At 41.9% G+C, this 16911-nt stretch overlaps 1 protein-coding gene across 3 annotated transcripts in view; it reads left to right on the top strand.

Moving 5' to 3' along the window:
* lrfn5a (leucine rich repeat and fibronectin type III domain containing 5a) overlaps positions 1-16911 on the top strand; it is a 140374-nt gene that overhangs the window by 63716 nt on the left and 59747 nt on the right. For all 3 annotated transcript variants that reach the window (XM_075448309.1, XM_075448307.1, XM_075448308.1), the window contains one exon: positions 5618-5739. The gene's annotated coding sequence lies outside the window, so the exon portion shown is untranslated. The remainder of the gene's footprint in view (positions 1-5617; positions 5740-16911) is intronic.

Here is a 16911-nt window from a genome sequence, read left to right as displayed (position 1 = left end):
AGGTGGGATGGAATGACAGATGCAAAGATGAAAGATAAGCCATCTGGAAGGACCCCTCCCTGAGCCCCCAAAACATACACACACACACGCTTACAGTGTATTTTGATATCTGCTGTTTACCTTTTTGCTCTGAAGTCTGATATAGAATCAAAGTATGATGTAACACCGTGAGTGATGAAAAATGACTTTGATCACTTCCATTTTTCCTTGTTTCATTTGAAACGGGTGCCAAGAGTTCCCCGGTAGAACCTGAAGGGTTTTAGCAGACATAACTGGAAGGTCGTGGCAGGTTCCATCACTCTCTGAAGCTTAAAGCTACTTAAGGCCTCGGTATGCTTCTCCGTCGCTATCCGTCAATCCGACTCGGTGGCCACGAAACCTTTTGAAGTTCTCCGTCGGGATGTCGGATGCGGAAGGCAGTTCACCTCCCGACCAGTAGGCGTCGCTATGCTAGACGACCCAATCTCGCGACGTCTATGGTGAAAGTGGTTGATTAATTGTTCACCTTCCGGCTCCGTTCCACTCCTCACAGTGAACGATGGCGACCGAGAGAGAAAGACTGTTGTTGGAGTTGGAGCTTGTTGAAATTGAAATGCAAATAATTTTGACCAAATGTTGACCGAGCACACAGTAAACTCTTTCAAAAATGGCGGTTGTTGTTGTTCTGAGAGGAAGGAGCTAAACCGGAAAAGTGATTCCGGAAATGATGTTGTTAGCCGACCAATCACAACCCTTGCGGTCTCCGCGAGTCTCCGACGCACGCAAGCGACGGGGAGCGTCTCCGGGAGGGTCTCCGGGAGGGTCTCCGGGAGGGTCTCCGTAAGCGACCATAAATCGGGCTTTGTTGTTTAGGCCTGCTTTTATCTTTACATACACGAGCATTCACTTTATCTATTATTTGATAAGTAACTATTTTGACAATCGGTTAATTCTTTTGAGTCCTTCCTGAAAAGGAGACACTAACCATCGCATGTATGCTCAGACCTCTCTGGGTTAGCGCTGAGGCCTCACAGCTCCTTGTTTGAAGGACTCTTTCTGTTTATGTTCTGCCTGCACCTTGGTGGGTTTTCTCTGATTCCTTCCCACAGTTCAAAGATGTACCACATATCTGACATATATGAGGAGTGCACTCTGTAGATATATAGATATATGACACATCATTTACACAGAGCACCTTTACCGGCTCCCTGTGGTGGATTTTATTTATCTTTAATAACCTCACAAAGCTGCTACAGTGGCATGGTTTTAGATTATTTCTTTTCTAAAGGTCATGCAAATTCCAAATGAACTTGGTTTGTTGTGTACTGATTAATAAAACAATATTTTTGTATTTAGAGAACAAGTGTTTAAAGGTTACTAATATGAAAAGAGGTGGAAATTAAGGCAATATTACCATGTGGCTTGACAGTATACTGTAGGCAATGTGATTAGTCAAGTTTGCTAATAGAAAAAATATATCATTTTGCTAAATTTATTGCTACTCGGTTCTCAGCCTTAATGACTACATGCACAACTTTAATATCTGTCACACCAGACAATTTTGTGTAATTTCTGCTGACACTATCCTCCTCCCCAAACCGTGCCCATGTGATATTTAAGTGGGCGGGGCTAATGCTAATCTAGTCTGATCCATTGCTTTGGTCTGGGTCTGTAGCAGTCTGGAAAGAGACGATGGAGGACCTTGATGAACTTTCTCAGGAGTTGGCGAGAGACATTTTAGAACTAGAGGAAGATGCAAATTAAGTTTTGTTTGAGAGAGTATCTAAACCAACGTAAAGGGTGAATAGTGCCACCCAGTGTATAGGAATGTGTTCACTCGCTCTGCATCAATCCATTTTCTGGAATCGATTTGGCTTGACTTGATGTGCAGGGGAACCAATCAGGTGACTCTGATGGGCGAGTTTGACGGATAAAATAAATTAATGATGCACTGCAAGCACCATGAAATAATTAATTGAATAGTTAAATAATTATATATGTTTTTACATCAAATCAAATCAAATCAAATTTATTTATATAGCACATTTCATGTACAAACAGTTCAAAGTGCTTCACATAAAATAAAAGCATTGCAGCAGGGAGTGGAAGAAGCATTAAAATACAAAAAAGAATATAAATATAATTGGTATTTTAGTTAATTAATGACACGTTGAAAAAATGATTTAATGATTTATGTATTTATTTTCAATTTTAATTAATTCATGAGACATTTAAGCAATTATTTTATGATGTATTTATTTATTTAATTTTGGCACTTTTACTCCTCCATATTTTTCGAGGCAGATACAGTCAATAATTACGTTGGAAGAACATGCGACCTGTGTTTGCGAGAGCAATACCATGTGGAGGGTGAAAATATTGTTCATGACTGTAAATAAAATATTTATTGTAAAATAAACGTTTTTTAGCTCTAACCTTGATAATTTCCCAACCCTGACAAAGTAATATTATTACCTAAACTCAACCAGGAAGTGACTGAATAGCTTTATTGAAGTGTTGTCTAGTTTCTAACGGACTGTATGTTGGTGTCAGGCCCCAGAAAGGCCTCGCCCCCTCCTCCTTATAAGGACTTTCTGGGGCGTGTTAAACAACAGATACTGCACTGAACATGTGCACTGATACTTGCTTCAAGTCAAGCAATACCCACAATTACGCACTCGACACTTTCTTATTTCTTATTTCGTATGCAGCAAACATTAGAAATGTGTTCCAGTAAGCATCATGACATATGTTTGCACGTATTTACCATTGAAAATGTCATTACACAAATTTAAAGTACAGAGACGCTACTGGTGTTGGCTAAAGGGATTTTGTGTATGTTTGAGGTCCAGTTTGCATTTCTACTTTTGCCTCTAAGAGCATCTATAATCTGTGCATGTGTGCATGTGAGTGTGTGTGTGTTACAGCAGTATGGGTATGGCACTTTAATTTCCTGCACAATGACTGTCATGAACAGTCAAAATGAGCATCTTCCTCTCTGCACAGGCACAAGCCCCTGCATGGGATGGTCATGGGGTAGTCTGGTGTCTTTGATGCGGTAATTCATTAAATTGAATTAAAAATTCAATTAAATGCAAATGTAATATTGAAAATGTGCATATATTTACCATCTGAAGTCGATATCCAGTCGGTTTTTCTTAAAAGCCTCGAGCATCAAAGTAGCTGTTGATCTACTGTTACTTGATCTGTTTGTTTGGTTGTTTTTTATATATATATATATATATATATATATATGTATACATATTTTTATTATCTTATATGTTATCCTTTGAACCCAACAGGGTGCAAAAGACCAGCAGCACTTGTGTTGAAAAAGTTAGAATTAACGAGATTAAAGAGAACGATGCAGAAGTTTACATCGGAGAGATTTAATATTCTACACATAACACTGACTTAAACATTTTATTTTAGGTGGGTGGGTTGAGAAACCAAAGACCAAATTGCTGCGGACATATTTGCTTTGGCACATCAAACTGGTAAATATAAATGGATTATTGGACAAACAAAGGGGGATGATTTTGTTTGGAAATCGGGTTAAATCGCACCGACAGGTCAGTGTTTAACTTGCTTACCAACTGTTATACTCTTTAGCCTGTTTGAGCAGGATGTTTACAGCTAAATGCTTAGAGTTGCTTAATAGTTTCTACCCCGTGAATGACATCATGGTCATCATGGTGACTGACCAGGACAAATCTCCTGTTTCTGACCACAGGATGTCTCGGGTGTGACTCTTTGCTGTGAACTCTGAACTAAAGAAGGGAGAAAGTTGTAACTAAGCTTTTTCTAAGGACAAATCCAGTTTCTTCTTCACATCAACATTGTTCAAAGCCTTCATTGTCATGTGGAACCCATGCTGGGGAAAGCAGGAGGGGAATTTAATGCCAGGTATCCAGACATCTTTGAACAAAGCATGCTCTCCTGCAAGGTCCAAATTAAATTGGAGTGAGTGTAGTGTCACCCAGGGGCAGCTGAGTCATTAGGCTGCATGGGGTTGTTCCATCACACAGGAACGGGCCCAATCTTTGTGCATCTATTTTAGTCGGAGCACTTGCCACATTCAACTTTGGCCTTCTAGATATGGCTGGTTGCTTATTAATCATCTCTGATTATAAACTGAAGAGACCCTCAGTGCAAACAGTTGAGCACATAAACAGATTACACTGGATTTAATAGATAACTCCTTTTTTTCCTGTTTGTTTCTGTAATTATCTGCAACATCAAAGTTTTTTAGCCATTTTACATGAAAGTCTTGGACTGCTGTGCACACAGATTAGAAGAACACTTTCTACTTTGTAGTCACTGTTGTTTTTTTTTCGTCCCGGGACATTTTTCAGGGTGAAATGACATTTAAAAGCTCATCAATAATGAATATTTAGAGGAGGGAGCAGACAGTCGTGAATCCGGTACATCATCTCTCCAGTTATTTAGCAACAATGCATCCATGAGGAGCAGATTTGTGCCTTCTCAAACATGCATGTTGTTGTCTTCCCCTCGGAGCTCGCGCTCCTGCATTTTAAACAGCGTGCAGCTGTGCATATTAACTCCAGTCTATCACTTCTGGCAGATCTGCTGACAAATATCCTCCGTTCTGCGTACTCATGGTTTTATTTACCTTTTTTTTTTTCCAAAGGGAATTAGAACAAAGATATATATAAGGTTCACGTGAGCTGAGATGACTTGGATCGGGTTAAAATGGAGGCACACAACATCAGCAGCAACCCAGCAGGCAGATTCAGGAAAGATGCAACTCTGATGAAAATGGAGTGGAAACGTTTGTGCTGCTCTGGGCGAATGTCACAATGGACTGTTTGATAACCGTTTTTGTGTATTTCCAGCACTATTGATATGGGAGCAACACCTTAACATTCCTCCCTATCCCTCTGTTCATCCACATTTTCATGTTTTCTTAAACCTCTCCAGTTCCTTCATTCCTCTCCGCCTCCAGGCTCCCACCTCCCTCTGCCATCTTTCCCACTGTTGCCTTCATTTGCTCTTTAGCCCTGTCGTACACTCACCCTCCCATCCACCTTACTCTCTGCCCTCATTCTTTTCTTCCCTTCCTCATTTTGATCCCACCTCTCCCTCCCTCCTCACCCTCAATCCTGCTGGCTCAGCTGGTGTAGGATCTGCCTTTGTTTCAGCTCTGTCCTCTAGGCTTTGAAGGAGGAAAGCTGAAAAAAAGTGAGTCAGAGGGAGGAATATAGGCAAGAAGTCAAGCATGGATGAGGGTAGAATAGAGACAGAATATGGTAAAGGTGGAAAAGTGGGTAAAAAAGGAATAGAAGGACGGACAGAAATGAGATGGAGGATGTAGAGAGGAAGAAAGAGGGATATCTTTAGATCGATGGTCAGGGTTGTTCAGGTCATTGATATCTAGTAGCAACAGCATGTGAGGGCGGATTTCCTGTGTGGGAAGATCAGTCTCAAGTTAGCACACGTGGTCCAAGCCCAGCAGTTTATTGATAATTAGGCTACTTTTGTACACAGTCAATACCGCAGAACCCTTCCCTCCTCTCTGCATGGAGGTGAACCTCACTTACAGAAATGATCTCATTTACTACACTCTAACGTGTTGTCTAACAGTTTCTTCTTCTTCTTCCTTTTCTTTGTGTTTTAGCTCTGTACTGAGGAATAATCACCAGAAGAGTTTTGAGCTGCTCCCTCATCCGTGATGTTGTACAGCTACTGTAACATGTGAAACGTAAAGGCAGTGTGTATTCTGCTCTTTCATCTTCAAAGGTAAGACTATCACCAGACAAATCCCTCAGAAAATAGCCGGAGATGAGAGAAATATTACTATTTTCTTACCCGATCTAACGTGAAGACTGATGCCACTCCCATACCTGCCAGCAGGCCGTAGGCTTAGGTCAGCACAAACAATGAAAACAAGTCAAAATGTTCTGTGTCTGAAGGGAAAATTCATTAACAAATGTTAAGCTCTTCTGAAGGTCAGAAAGTAGCAGAAAATAAGTATACCAAATTGAGAAAATGTGGTGTATATAGACCAGTAAGTAACAATGTGTTGATATCAGGTACTGCTACAGAGATATTACTGTCTTTAGATTGAGCCAAACGTAGCATTTCCCCCCTTTAGCCATTCTTTAAGCTAGGCTATTCACTTCCAGGTCAAATCAATAAATGGCACATAGCTTTGAGAGTCTGAACATAAACTCAAAAAGTTAAAACTTCCCCAAATTAAGCATTAAAATATTCTACTGCAGAGCCTCTGTAGAATGAGAAAACAGGCTGGACAGCCGGCTTTTGTTTGAAGGAAAGTGACTGGATCAGGATCAAAGGGTCAGGCGCTGTATGCCAGCTTAGCTGCTACATTTAACTTTTTAAATAGGAAAGATGCATAGTGTTATTTAGTGTTTAGCTTACCTCGGCGATGACTTTGGCCCTGCTGTGTAAAAAGGAATGTAAATGTATTTCATGGTGGAAATGGGCTGAGATGTGCTGTGGGGATAAGTAGCACTTAGTCAAGAGGTATAATTCCTCTTCCCTTTCTGAATAAATCTTCATGTTTCTCTCCCACCAGCCTTTTTCTTGTTTTGTCATTACCTATTATCTTCTTGCCAATGGTTTCAGTAGCGTCTTATCTTCCTGTAAGTGTTTGCTGTCAGAAATCCCCCTCTAACCTGCTCACCTCTTAATTCTTAGCCGCTGATTTCCACCTCAGTGCCCTCTTCCTCTTCAGCTCTGCTCTGCCTCGCTCAGTCTCACTTTCTAACTTCATATGGTTGTCAGATCTTCTCTTCTAACCTCAATACGTCCCCGAGGGATGCAGCTGACTGATGAACTCGGCTTGAAAGAGGCAAAAGGGGAAAGAAAAGAGGTGAAAGCAGTAAAAATGAAAGGGATTTAGAAATTAGAAGTCAAAAAGCCTCGATTCCAGGTTGGGAGAAAAATATTCAGCAACTGGGAAAAACGACTTTACTGTAGTCAGATCTTTGCTACCTCACAGGAACAGATGCCCTGGCTGTGAATCTGCCACGCCCACGCCCTTTAAGTTTTGAAAAAGTTTCTCCATGATTTTTTCCTTCCATGTCTTAAGAGTAACCTGGCCAAGTTTGACGTCTGTAGCATTAAATCTGTGGGACGAGTTCGATCATATGCAAGTCGTGGAATCGGTAAAAAATGGCACGAAAACGCACTTTCCATCCAAAATGGCCGCCTTCCTGTGGACGTGGGACCATGGCGGCAAGAGACTTTTTTGTGCGTCTGGGCATGATGAATGACTGTACCGAATTTCGTCGTCCCACGCCAAACTGACCCCAATGCGGGGACCATTTTTAAAGGAGAACTGCGGTATTTTCAACATTAAGCCTCATTTATGAGTCGTCTGCAATGTTTTAGAACCCCCCTCACCGCTTTTTTGATGTTTACTGTTGTCTCCGGTATTTGCCTAATTTTGATTCTTCTCAACCTGCTTCAGAACGGCAAGCATGGTGCATGTCCAAAAAGGTCCGTAAAAGCACCATAAACGTCCGTTTTCAAAATCATCAACTCACCGGAGTGGTTACTGGTGTGCACTGGTAATCCATATCAAATTTCGTTGCTTCTGTCGTGTTTTATTTGACATTTTGTACTGGATGTTCGTTGATATTACTCCGCCACCGCTAAGAAAATAGTTCGAGCATGAACGAGCTGCCAAATAAAACACGACAGAAGCAACTTTTCGCAAAAGCGGTGAGGGGGGGTTCTAAAACATTGCAGACGACTCATAAATGAGGCTTAATGTCGAAAATACTGCAGTTCCCCTTTAAGCATCGTAGGGGGCGCTACAGAGTCAATGAGCGACTCCCAAAAATATAAAGTTTAGATTCTTTCATGTTGTCGACTGGCAGGTGGTGCTTGCTAAATTTCAAGAGTTTTTGAGCACCTTTTGCAAAGAATAATAAGAAGAAGAAACAGTACAATAGGGTCCTTGCAGTTTCACTGCTCAGCCCCTAATCATCCTGTTTCTATTTTCTAATTAAACACCATGGAGTGTTCATCTACCGCATATGTGCTTCAAAAATCTGTGAGGCTCACACCACTGTGTGAGTTTGTGTGTTCCTCTTCTCCCGACTCATTACTCATCCCAGCGCCTGTCAATCATCCCGAGCTCACACCGAGAGTGAGAGGCGTGTCAGGATGTTCAGCTTTTTCTTTTCTTCCTCCTTCTACCTTCAGGGCGAAGCGTTACAGATGCAAAGTGATCAGACAGCAACCTGTGTTGGTTTTATCGTCTCGCTGAACAGAGTGCTTCACATGTTGGTGCTTCAGAGTTCACTCACAGGCCTGCGCATCGATCGGGGAATTCAACCGGAAACCGTGTAGCTCATGAGAGATGGTTGAACTAAAGCTCTGCTGAGTGGCATAACAACCTTATGGGTGTGTGTGTGTGTGTGTGTGTGTGTGTGTGTGTGTGTGTGTGTGTGTGTGTGTGTGTGTGCTGAATTCCCGAACTGCTGAGCAAACTCAAGATCAAAGTCAAAGTCAAGTGTCCCCGTCCACCACTCACTTTGATGAATGGAGGCCAGCATGGATGAGTGGATGGAGGGGTGGGGAAAGAGAGGGGATAAATGAATGTATGAGTATGAGACACTCGGAGCAAACTGAGAGATGGAGAGGAGGGAAGGATGGTCGAGTCGGATGGTAAAAATCCTATATTCTCTGTTTTTCTGTTTTTTTTCCTTTATCGGAGCTCTGTTTGTTCTGTTCTCCTTTGTTGATGCTTCTCTATTCGTCTCCCTTTCACTTTCAGTGTAATTCTGGTGCCCAACCGTAATCTTTTGTTCTTCAGACGGAGAGTTTTTCGCCCGATCAGCATTTTTGACTGTTTGTCACGTTCCCTAAATTTCCTTTTCCATCCCATCTCTCCCTCTCACTGCTTATTTTACACCGACAGTCCGGCTGAGGGGTGACGGAGATGTGAAGAGACAGTGAAGGAAGCAGATGTTTGATGGTTCAGTGTAGGAACATTTAAAGTTATAAACAGAACATAAAAACTCTGAAGCAGCCGAGTGAACGTCCAGATGAAAACATCGAGCTGCGGATGCAGATCTGTTGGTTTTACATCAAATTTTGATATTGATATTTTGTTGGTTTGATATAAAATGTGTTGGATACATGCAACACTCAGGCCTCGGTTTTCCTTTCAAAACCAGCGGATTAAGTCAGACAACTTGCAGATGCTGTCCTACTATGCCGTCCAAAAGAGGCAAACTATCCCTTTAATATTTAAAGTTAAGCCGGGACACTGTTAGAGAGAAATAATGTTTTCCAAAAGGAAATTGAGCAGGATTTAAAAATTCTAGAGAACAGTAATTAAAACCATAAGCTTATTAGGGATATATTCAATGGAAGGATGGTCATTTCACCCTAAAGGAGTAAACGTCCAGATGAAAACATCGAGCTGCGGATGCAGATGTGTTGGTTTGACTGGAGTTTTAGAGAAACGGGCTTGATATAAAATGTGTTGGATATATGCATCACTCAGGCATCGGTTTTCCTTTCAAACCCAGCGGATTCAGTCAGACGGCTCGCAGATGCTGTCCTACTATTCCTCCAGATAAGAGTGTCTCCTCCAACATGTCTGGTGCTTTTTCACAGCTCCAGTGTCTGATGGGCACCCTTTTTTTTATGTCCCATTTCTCTTCTTCCTGCTGGGCAGATCCGATCTCTTTTAACAGTTGTTCGGCCTGTGGTCAATTCCCCTCGCTCGCTTTCTACCTCATTTCTTCTTGAGCACCTTGGCTCAAACATTACAGGGATTTATTTTCTCTTTGGTCCTCCCTCTCCTCCATCACTCGTTCAGTGTCTGCTGCTTACCTTGCTCTTGTTCATCATTGGGAATCTCTCCATCTCTGCCCCTTTTTTTTTTATATCTTTCACCTCTCTGTCGCTCCAGTGGCGAAATGCTACAGAACTGTGCGTGCTTCAGTTTCTCATATCTTTAAAGGGATAGTTCGCCTCTTTTGACATGAAGCTGTATGACATCCCATATTAGCAATATCATTTATTAAATTTGACTTACCCCCTGCTGCGTCCTGTGAGCTGAGTTCCAGCCTCGTTTTGGCGTTGGCGAAGGTAGTCCGGATAGTTGGCTGGGGCTTAAAAAATAAAGCGTTTTGTGTTTTGCCTTTAAGTGATATTTTAGACTGGAACTACTACGCTGAGAAGACAATTCAACTTGGCAGTGTTTACAGATGACTTTGGTTCTGTCGACTCCGCCGTCTGGAAGAACTTTAAAATGAAAATGGCCGAGTAAAAGTTCCGTACCCTTCTCCATGTTTGGTGGATCCGCCGATTACTTTCTTTTCCGGTTCCGCAGCAGATAGCAACAGACTTTTACAAAATAAAAGCCTGTGAGCAACAGACTTTTACAATAATAAAATAAATAATAAAACGTAGTGGGTTGAGCAGGCGCCCCATGTACAGAGGCTACAGTCCTCGCTGCAGCTGGCCCCGGTTCGAGTCCCATATCGGACGGCCCTGTGCTGCATGTTGTTCCCCCTCTCTCTGCTTCCTGTCTCTCTGAACTGTCCTATCCATTAAAGGGACAAAAGCCCCCCCCCCCCAATTTTTTTAAAACCTGCGTTAATGAGCGATAAAATATTTATCGAGTTAACGCGATGATAATGAGTTAACTTGCCCAGCCCTAGTTATAATAACTAGCTCTTTCTGCAGGGAATTTTCAAATTTCAGTCAAAAAAAGATGATAATAGTGCCTTAACATTTAAAGTTAAGATGGATGGATAAACTATGTATGCTGTCGAATCTAAAGCAATCACTCTGTCCCACTTAATGAGAGAGAAATAATGTTTTCCAAAAGGAAACTGAGCAGGATTTAAAAATTCTCGAGAGCAATAATTAAAACCATAAGCTTATTAGGGATATACTCAATGGAAGGATGGTCATTTCTAACAGATTTCCGGTGTAAATCTATTCCATATTTGACATATAGTGTAGGAATACTCATGAAAATGTGTCCTCCTTTCGTCCCAAAGTGCCCACAGTTTCACAAAGTACCCCTGGAACTTAAGAGTAGTGTGAGCAGAAGTCAGTATTCTCCTGATATTCATCTGGCAGAAATGCTTTTAAGGAGTTAACTTTCCTTGTTTGCGATGTAATAAGCTCGTGGGTGTTCTTTTGCTGTGTGCACAGATTATAATAGACCGAAGGGACTGGCCCAGCAGAGGACTATATGATACTCTAATTACACGGAAAGAACTTTTGACTTGAGGGTGTATTAAAAAAAATATAATAATCTCTCTTAGGCTTCTACTCAGACTCGAGCTGTACTCTCACAGCATTGTATGTGGTCCAACACAGATGTTGCTTCTTGATTATTACCCATCAGTCCATTCTCACCAGAAAACATGCTGTGCCAACATTTATACATGTGGAAAATGGATTCATGTCAGACTTTAAGCTTTGAAATGTGAAAACCAGAAAACAAACTCACCATTCAATTCAATTCAGTTTATTTATATAGCGCCAAATACAACAAATGTCATCTCAAGGCACTTAAATAGTGTAGTACAATTCAAGCCAATTGGAATTCAATTCATTGTAATCATAATTATTTACAAAATAATCCAATTCATTCATATAGAGCCAATTCAAAAACAATTTCCTAGCTAAGGAAACCAACAGATTGCACTGAAACTTGTCTTCAGTCCAATCTCCCGTCCTGAGCGTGCCTGAGGCGACTGTGGAGAGGAACGACTCCCTTTTAACAGGAAGAAACCTCTGGCAGAACCAGAACCAGGAAGGGCGGCCATCCGCCTCCACCATCCATCCTGAATACGATGAAGTAGGTATGGAAAATGAATGAAAGAATGAAAACCTCACCATGTAAGGCATCTCACCCTTGCACATGGACATAAATTCTAACTCCGGCCATCTGCTTTTAACTCTAAACACTGATCGTTTGCTGATAAACACAAAGTTGAAAAGTAATGAAATGCAAATTGTCGTGGAAGTAAAAGTATTGTGGAAAACTTTGCACAAAGAAGCGATCGGTCGTGAAAAAGTCAATGAAAAGCAGCATTATCACCTCTCAGTCCTTATCAGCATGTTGTCATGTGGACATGCGATGACTTGTGTGACGAAACCAGCATCACAACAGTGGAAAAAAACTCTATAATTACCTCCCCCAAGGAGGTTATGTGATCGCCCGAGTTTGTTGCTTTGTCTGGATGTTCGTCTGGATGTTCGTCTGGATGTTCGCTGCAATCTTGCGACCTGCCACAAGGTGGCGGGGCTTGGTTGTTTCGTTGTCGTTGAGGGAGGGGTAGGAGGGGGTTCGCAGGGGGAAAGCTTACACTAACTGCGCAGGGGGGAAGGTAAACACAAATGGAAGCCGCCTTTGCCATTTCTGAGAAGTCGCATCTGAAAGATAGCATCTTAACTTTGTAAACCTTTTCAATCGGAACACGAGCCAGCTGAATCTATGCACAAGTTTAAGCAGACGCATCGCTTTCTCTCGGACGTGGTGGATTACGACGTTAATCGTTTCAGACCATTCACTACAATATATGGGTGGATAAAAAAAATGCGCTTAGAAAACAAAGCTTCCTTGGCGGAGGTCTGCACTCTCTGAGTGCATTTCTAGTTGTAAATGTTTTGAGCCTTTATGGTGAATCTACAGTAGATTTGATTTATTTTGTCCTGAGATTGCTATGTTTTTACGCTTTAGACACTAAGGCTTAAAACTGGAGGAAATGCACAGAACGGCTAAATGCTGCTGTATGTCATTATATTCATATAACCTGTGCTGTGTCTTAGCAATCATCCAAGAACACAGATCATCTATTTCCACTCAGGAACGAATAAAGGCTGAGTTATACTTCTTTTAACTGCCCTTGCGCTTGCGTCTTGCGCTTGTGTTAATGGCTCGAGACGTTTATGCTTCATTTTGCTTTGCCGGCGCTTGCGTGTGCTGCGTGGCGATTCACCGCCAGGACAGTAGGCGGAGCAGCGGCTTTTTTCAATAACAAGCCTACTACGATGAAAGGAAATTCACCGCCAGGACCTCTTATCGCATATATACACACACACACACACACACACACACACACACTTCTGTCTAATTAGCATTAATCCTCCATTTAATCCTTTTAAGGTGTTCATGTTTTTGTTACATAGAAGATATTCTGGCCCAGTGGACCTGGGACTAAAAGAGGGGAAAAAAGCTGCTGTGCACCCTCATGTTCCCTTCATCCTGCTTGTGAAGTTCTGAGTATCTTTGTGTTTGAGGATAAGAGATAGAGAGAGGAGGATAACTAACTTTATTTTCCAGATGATGAGCCCTGGCCAGTGAATCTCATTGTGAAAAAAGTATTCATACCATTTTCCTTCAGAAAAACCTGAAAATGGGTCCCACAGACCCAAGCCAGGGATAAGCAAAGCAATATTTCACCAACACACACAACACTGTATAGAAAAGGAGAACCACACACACACTGTTGTATGTTCTAAGTCTTACTGAATCAAATTAAACATGTAATAATAATTTCCTGGGTTCAATTATTTTATTTATTGCTCAAAATTGCTCCAGTCCACAGATACTGTCAGTGAGCTTACTGAATGGAATGTTAACCCCCGCCCCCCAGGCATAAACTGTAATGCAGCTTGAGACTGATCAAAAGAGCCTATGAGATAGTGCTTATGTCTGTGTGTTTTTTTCTCGGACACGTCATTTTTGTCACCACAGCAAAACCAAAAAAATGAATCAAATGGGTATTTTTGACTGATTTGAGAGAGTGGGGACGACAACTTCAGTTTTAGTTTCAGGCAACACATGGGAAAAACGCCGAAGCGGAATAGCTAATCTAGGTAGTTCTAGAGGGCACTAGCAGAATTTAAACACACATTGACCTTGTGACAGCTCAAGACAAAATGGAAGATTTATATATGCTTGCGCAACATTACAAGAGAATGCATGAAAATATACCAAATGGGTATGTTTGTGACTGATTTGATGAAGTCAGGATGACAACTTGGTCTCGGTTTCAAATCTCAGCCAATGGGAAACGAAACGCCGAACCGCCCAATAGCTACACTGCATTGGCTAGCGGGTGTGTTGAGATGAATTCTAACCTCAATCTCTCCCTGCTGGGTCACGTCTCCTATCTCCGTCTCCTCCTCCTCTGGTTCCCCAGGTGGAACCATCTCCTCCGCCTCCTCCTGTTCATTCTCCACCACCTGTGCGCTCGTTGATGATGTACCGGCGGCCCCACTAACCGAACCTGAGCTCGAGCTTGTGCTTTTAAAATACATATCGGTGAATTTAGCGCATTTCACTGCGTCGTCTCTTAGTTTTTGTTTTCTCTTTTCTTTACGTTTGTCATGGCCACTCTTTTGTTTCTCCATTTCGCGTCCCACCAGAGCTTGGGTCAACTGGGCCTGTAGGGAGGGGCGGGCCTTTGACAACGTTAGGCATTCTCATTGGACTAGCGCTCTGTGCTTCAGGAGAAACATCCAATGGGCCCCGACGTGTCATTTTTTTTACCGTCGCAGTCAATAAAAAATATAATATATATATATGTATATTTTATTTACGGCCCTCGGAGGGCCCAAATCGCGGGAGGGCCGTTCGGAATATGCCCGAACGGCCAGATAGCCAGTCCAGCCCTGTGCAACACTGCTGGATCAGTGATCAACCGGAACAAAGCGGTGACCCAACGAGAAGGCCGTGGCATTAGTCTGAGAAGCCCAGAATTCGACTGTAAAAACATCACACCTCTGTGATGGTGATGAGAGCCGCATCGATCTACTTGATGAATCATGGTCCCTGATCAATTCTACTAAAAATGCCAGCAGGACCGAACATTAACCTCACTTTATGCACGCCGGTCTGGGAATATAGGAAGTGTGCTTTCCTTATCGTGCAAAGTAATGGATGATAATGTATAAAGGTTAATAATCTTTTATCTCTCCAGGCCCTTCGTCAAGTCCAGGAGTATCAAAGTGTTTTAAACCTACACTATACTTAGTGATCCCTTCACCAGAATTTGGTTTATTTACATTTACTGGTTGTAATTTTATTTACATACATATATACATCTGCTAAAGTTTCTGAATCCTAACTCCCATAGCAACCAGAATTCCTTAAATCCAGAAAGGTTTTGAATCACTGTGCCTGTTCTCTGTTAAGTAAACTCAGCTTTCAGCGCCATCAAAACAAACTTTGATTTTTCTTTTGTGTCAACATCTCGACTCGTAAATCTTTCTGTCTGGACCACGAGTCTTTGTTTTTATTTCCCTTGCGTACACGTTCATTTTTTGCCATCTTTGTTGACACAGTGTTTCCCGTAACCGTGCTAATGATTGGGTAATCGGCTTTGGTTTAAAATGCGCTCATTACCTGATGAGGGATAGTCAGTTTATGTGAGGTTGGGTGGCTGCAGCCCAAGGTGAACCACCTATCTTGTGCAGAACCATGTCTTGTTACCGTCAGCCTGAAGCTGAGGGATGGAGCAGAGAGAGACTCATCTACATCGTCTACCACAAGACACCGTTTTCAGGGGGGCACAACCTCTACTCACTTGTTCCACTGCAGCTGAGAAAAACTTTGTCCTCCTGAGTCGATTGAGCCTCCACAGTGCTTATCATGATTGGGCTCAATGTGACAGATTATATTTTTAATTTGACATTTCCTTAATGTTTCAACATATTCTTTAACGAGGCCTTATGAGATATCACATTGACACACCGCACAGCATACTTCTGAAAGAGTTTATCCTGACACAACCGTCACAGGCTGCTGGAGTCTCTGTTATATTTGATTTGTTTTACCTTGTGTCTGCTTTTAATAAGCAGTTAATATATGTGCATCAGCATTACTCTGTGGCATGGGCTGTTTTCTCATTGCAGTAATTCAAATTCCCCAAGACTTTTACTGATAAAATCCCTCCTTATATTTAAGGGTTTGGAGTGAAGGTTAATGTCAGTGGTTGATAGAAGTTGTCTCTCCGTGTTTTTCTCTTCATACATTTGTCCCATGATGCTTTTGTTAACTGCTGATGTATGTGGAACATTTGAAGAGTAACTGCTCTGCAGTCGCCCATACATGGATACAGATGACTATTCTCTTTGGAGAAATATTTAATCAACTCCCTCAACAGGAAATGCTCTTCCTACACCCTCTTAATTAGTTGTGTTTTCGTGCATGTGTGTATCATAAACCTTATAGTTTATACCCAGAGGCTCCAGACTTATTTATAACTCGCAAACAGATGAGTCATGAGGTCTTATGGATGTCAATCAACGTAAATCCCAAAATATGGTCATTAGATTAACACGGTTAAATTAACAAGAAGCTGCTTGAATATAAATTTCATAGGACAATCTTCACCCTGTGACTGCTCCTACCAGCACCTCAGTTATTTTATGCATACTAAATGGCCTTATGATTCCTACAGCATTCATTCAGATTCTGTTGAAGAATTAGTGATGGTGGGGGTGCTTAAACTCCCGAAGCAAACTCTTCATTCATAGAAATTGGGGTTGACGTCACAGTATTTTGTTTGTAGATGAAGCAGCGCCTCGACAGCCGTGTCCTGCATCAGCATTACGGTTGGTGTCTGGGTAAAGCCAAATGTAACCATTCTGCTGTTCAGTCTAAAGTAGGAAAAAGATCAGCTCGTTTAACTTCAAAAGTGTTTGTGGATTAAACAAATATGAAAGCTTCTGGGTGACATTACTGATTCCACCGACTTTCTGTGCTAATTGTTCTAAGGAGACTAAATGCAACAAACTGAGTGTCCAGTGCCAGCATAGGGTTAAGCATCACTGCCTGAAGGGAACCACCACAGCGTGTAGGGAACATTTAGATCTGAGCTTCACATGCCAAGAGTGCGACTGCACAAGGCCCATTTGCAGTAGATCCAGTGAAACTGCCTGCACTGATGATATATT

Source organism: Odontesthes bonariensis, chromosome 17 (genome assembly GCF_027942865.1).
Source record: "Odontesthes bonariensis isolate fOdoBon6 chromosome 17, fOdoBon6.hap1, whole genome shotgun sequence".
Lineage (NCBI taxonomy): Eukaryota > Metazoa > Chordata > Actinopteri > Atheriniformes > Atherinopsidae > Odontesthes > Odontesthes bonariensis.
Note: the sequence above shows the minus strand (reverse complement) of the source record. Positions and strands in the feature narration are given on the sequence as shown.